This window comes from Tiliqua scincoides, chromosome 3, assembly GCF_035046505.1.
Source record: "Tiliqua scincoides isolate rTilSci1 chromosome 3, rTilSci1.hap2, whole genome shotgun sequence".
In the NCBI taxonomy this organism is placed as follows: Eukaryota; Metazoa; Chordata; class Lepidosauria; order Squamata; family Scincidae; genus Tiliqua; species Tiliqua scincoides.
The window spans coordinates 94101494-94106773 of record NC_089823.1 but is presented as its reverse complement, the minus strand read 5'-3'; positions in this window follow the sequence as shown (position 1 = coordinate 94106773).

Below are 5280 nucleotides of genomic sequence, written 5' to 3'. Positions count from 1 at the left end.
TTATTAGATGAGGCAAAATTAGTGTAATGAGTAGAGTCAGTTTAAGGTTATGAAATGCTTAAAAGATAAACATCTTTTAGGGCATCTCTAGGGAATTTCTATGGCAAATACATGGTTTCCATGTTGACTGTGGTAAATCCTCTTCAGAGTAAACAATTGTATCTTCTAGCTTGAGAAGTCTTTACACCCACAGACACAGGCACACTTAGAGCTTATTCTGCCACACTCTCTTTTTTGGTGTATGCACAGGCCCTGCCCATCTCCACTGCCACTTCCCTGGAAGAGAAGAAGAGAGGAGCCTAGAAGCAGAAGATCTCCTCCTCCTCTCCCAACATTCTCTGTGCCTAGTCTATTTTAAGGAAGCAATGGAGGTAAGGAGGGTTTGTCTTCCATGATGGTTCTCTTGGAAGGACAACCACTGGAATCAAGATCAAGGACACTGGAATCAAGATCACAGACATATAATCACAAGATCACTAAGATACCCAAAGGGGCTCACAACACAATAACATGCAATAAATAAAACCACTTCATAAATACAAAATAAATATTGATATTACTATTGCATGCTTGAGTGGGAAAGCATTTTATATCTACATCAGACAGGACTCTAGCCATTGTGTCATGCTGGCTGTCGACCCCACATTGGCTCATTATTTATAGTTTTCTTTAGGCTTTTGTCCTTCCTTTTCCTGAAAGACAAGTGCCACTTAGAGCATCTTGAAGCATCTTGTGCTTCTCAGCAATGCCATTAGATATTTGGTAAGCAGCACCCCATCTACCAGGCAAATTTGCCCTGCTGCTCATGCCTGGCTGGGAAAGAAGTTCTGCTTCCTTTCAGGGCCTATTCAACACTTTCATTTTTGTATCCAGATAATGGATACACATATGCAACATAAACCCAGTGATGTGACAGTTGCAAATAGATGGTTTTCTCTGAAGCACCCACAGAGCTCAGGAAAGGAACAGGCAGCTGCTTCCTTGTATATCGTAGGGCAGGGGTGCTCACACTTTTTTGGCTGGAGAGCTACTTTGAAACCCAGCAAGGCCCGGAGATCTACCAGAGTTTTTTTTACAATGTTCGCGCCATCATAACATATAACATTTATGTGTACAATGTATGTTGGTGTACCTTGAGCCCCACTGAGTATAACAGGACTTACTCCTGAGTAGACATGCCTAGGATTAGGCTGTGAGGCTGCAATCCTAGCCACACTTACCTGGGAGTAAGCCCCATTGAGTACAATGGGCCTTACTCCTGGCATTTCCTCCCAGAGGCACCTGAAGGGGGGGGGGTCGGCACTCCGCGATCTACTCATTTTGCCTCGTGATCTACCGGTAGATCGTGATCCACCTATTGAGCACCCCTGTCGTAGGGAAATTTATATATTTGCATGCTCATATGGCCACAGAGAGCCAGTGTGTTGTGATGAATACAGTATTGCTCCTGAGTTTGGGAAACCCAGGTTCAAATCTCCAGTGAAGTCAAACTACATGTTATGTTAGCACACCAGTGGAATTGATATGCTTAACTCTGTTACATAGGACCCTCAGGTTATGCACATGAGCCAACTGGGCCACCATGGCTCTAACCTCAGAGAGAAAAGATAAGTACATCAAGCTATAATGATTATTTAACTGCCCAATCTTATGCACACCCATTTTGTACCACCCCTATGAGGGAAAAAGCCAAAAGAGGGAGGCCTGTCCTACGAAAACCAGGAGGCCAGGGATGACAAGGCAGCTGGGAGAGCAGGCAGGAGGATGTGCTGACAGCAGACCCTGCTCCTGACCCAGGCAAAAGCTGCCAACCCAAAAAGGGGGAGCTGGGTGACACAACCCCTCCTTTGCTTCTGGTGAACTGGTCTGAGGCCTCCACAAGGGGGTCTCCCTCAGAAAGGCCTTGTGGGCCATCCACCTGCCCTCCCCCCCCCCGCAGGGAGGCCTCACAGGTTCTAAGCTACTAACAGTGCAATCCTAACTTGTGCTGGAACAAGCAGGCCAGTTGGCCTGCGCTGTATCCAGCACAAGTTTCAGGATGGCTGAGGCTTGGGCCAAGGCAAGGGAAAATAATTCCCCTAATCCTGGGAAAAGCCGCAGCAGCCCCAATGGGGCTACTTGGATCTGTGCCACCTCAAGAAGTGGTGCAAATCTGAACAACCCGGGGATGGCCCAGGCTACCCAGGAATGGGATTAGGATCTGGCACTTATGGTCCCGTCTCCCACCTGCCACCCACCCACCATGGCCTGCCTGCTGCCCACCCACTCCCTGTCCCGGAACGCCTCCTCCCCACACCTCCCCAGACCCCCTTGCTGGCCTTGAAAGGCCAGTGTGAACTCACCTGGTCTGGAGCCCACATCGGCACGGGGAGGCCAGCTCACGTCCTTGCACTGACCTCCCCACCTTGAAAAAAGGAGCAATGCTTTACGGCATGTTTACAACCCTCCTGGGCCAGTGCAAATGACTTGCGCCGGCCCAGCACCAGGTCAAGATCGCCCCCAAAGTTGTTCTGGAGGGTAGCCTTGGGCAAGTATTGATCTCTCAGTCAAATCAACCTTACAGGGTTGTGGTGAAATATCCATCTGAACTGTTTTGCAGCAGGGAGAGATACACCTTAAATGAATGCACATGTTGCTTCACTCACAACACTCCATTAAAAGCAGTTTCTGGAGGGCATTGCCTCGCACATCTGAGCATGGTCACTTTTGAGGACAGAATCTCAATATCTTCTTTGATCCCATTAAGTACAGAGATCTCCTTCTTGAAACTCTGTAAATATTTCTTTAGCAAAATGATTGATTTCCATAGTACTGTCTATTGATATCAGACTCTGTTTGCACGATTTAATAACAAAATAAATATATATTTTTAATAGCTTGACAAAAACAAAGTCAAAACTAAACAATTTGACATGTTTTTTTCAGAGTTTCTTGGGTGCTATTTACTACATTGCACATGCAGAGAAAACGTATACATATACAGCATATTTCTTATTTGATTCAACTGTTTTAAATATATTTCTGACACAGACAAAAATATACATCTGTTAACAAATAATAGCCACAAATACTACCCTCTTTAAATAGCAGACTTACAATCACATATTGACTAGTTACACATTTTACTTGATCAGATTTGAAGGGTAGACAGGTAATTGACCATTTACAGTACTTTCTATGACTTAAAATATTTTAAATGTTTCAAATATCATATGATTGCACTCTATGAAAATAAAAGGCTAACATCTGATTGTTGCTATTTTTGATTAACTTCATTAAAGTTTACATTCATTACAGGGTCTCTCTCTCTCTTTCTCTTATATATATCTGTACTTTTATATTATACTCTTAAGGTCAAAGAGAGACAAAATAATATTTTATTGTTTACTTAGACACACTTTCTGGACACAGTCATTATATTACAGACTTGTAGCCTGCAATGATCCCTTTCCAATGCTGAGTTGATTCCTTGCAGCACATAGCTGATGCAAGGTAGTGCCACAGTTAGTAGCCATGGGCCTGCTGTTTGGAACTTATGGTGGACCATGATGACCAGCACCCATGATGACTCTATACTCAAACAGAAAAATAAATATTAAGAAAGAACATGATCCAATCCTACCACAAGCACTGTGCCTGCACATAGAAGGTTCCCATGGCCACAAGATCATCCCAAACCCCAACCCTGGCCACATGTGCATATGCGGGGGGGGGGGGGGAAGAACCACAATTCTGTTGATTCTTGCAGACTGGTTTGTGTCCACAGTGTTAAATGGTTTGTGTGTACACATGACAGCATAATGTATGAAGCAGCCCCTGTTCCCAGGCAACCTCCAGAAACTGCCAGCACATGAAAAAGAAATTCAGTTTAGGAATTACCTTTTGGCCTCATGCCGTCTGGTTCTTCCTGTTTCTTGTATACAGTGCATGAAAAATACATCTATGCCTGCATATAATTGGCTCAGAGTCTTCACATTTCTTTCAGATCTGAATGGTTAGATTCTTTATCCAATTGTTCTGGTACTCTGAAAAGTAGGATATGTCTTCTCAAAGAACTTAAATCCATTATCTTAAATATGCTTTTTAGCATTTGTTTACACAATCATTTTAAGTAATAACCAGAGATGATGGGAATAGGGAGACATGCAGACCATCTATTTTTGAGGATCCCCAGTGGAAAATATAGAGGTTTTGGAAAATGTTGCTTCCTTTCCACCCATCTTGTTTGAATTGTTTTGGCTGGAAATGCATGATAAACTTCTAATGTTCCAATGTCTTTTTTGTTTTGAGGAATTCTCTGGTGTTATAGAGAAGGATGATCCATGACAGCTTGGCCTTGAACAAATATGTGAATCTGCTGTTAACTGAGAAAAGCTATTATATGCAAAATATAAAAGGGAAACTTACCAAGGTTTACTCTGTTGATATCTGCAGTAATTCATCTTAACCTCATAGAGAATGGGACAATATAGCTTTCAGAATGAACTCCTGGACCATTACAGAATGATGTTCTGCCAGCGCTGGCTGCTGTAAAGCAGCAGTAAAGCACGCTCTGGCAGCATGCTGAGTAATGTGCTGCTGGAGCACCGAATGGAAGGCTGGAGTCTTCCCGTGCACATTGCTGGACTGCTGACCACCCGCTGGAGCAGATAAGCCAGTGAGGGAGGCAGGAGGGGTTGGGGAAGGGCAGAACAGGATTGGGGTGGGTGACACCAGGTGGGGAGGGGGAGGAACAGGGTCTGGGAGGCTGGAGGAGGGGGTTGATCTGGTGGCAATGGCAAATGCTGGATTCTATCCCCCTCTGAACAGCAGCCTCCTCACCCTCTTTCTCTCCTTGGACTTGTGCCAGCTAAGGAGCTAGTGCAGGCCTGAGGAGATCCACTGCAGGGTGGGAGGCTCACAGAGGGGAAGGGGGATTTAAATCACCTTTGCTTTCTGAAGCCTCCCACTCTGCCCCCTTTTGCTGGCTATAGGACACACTTTTTTGACGCAGCTGCACCAGCCAGGGCAGGAGAAAGGATAAGACTGGGCCATAAATGACCATTAAAAAGGAAATACTATGGGCTGGAGATATTCATAATAAATTTAGGGCCCAATTCTGTCCAACTTTCCAGTGCAGGTGTAGCCATGCCAAAGAGAGTGCACTGCATTCTGTGGTGGTGGGGCAGTCCCAAAAACCTCTTCAAGATAAGGGAACATTTGCTTCCTTACCTCGGGGCTGCATTAATGCTGGAAAGTTAGATAGGATTGGGCCCTTAGAGACACAGCACCATTACAGAT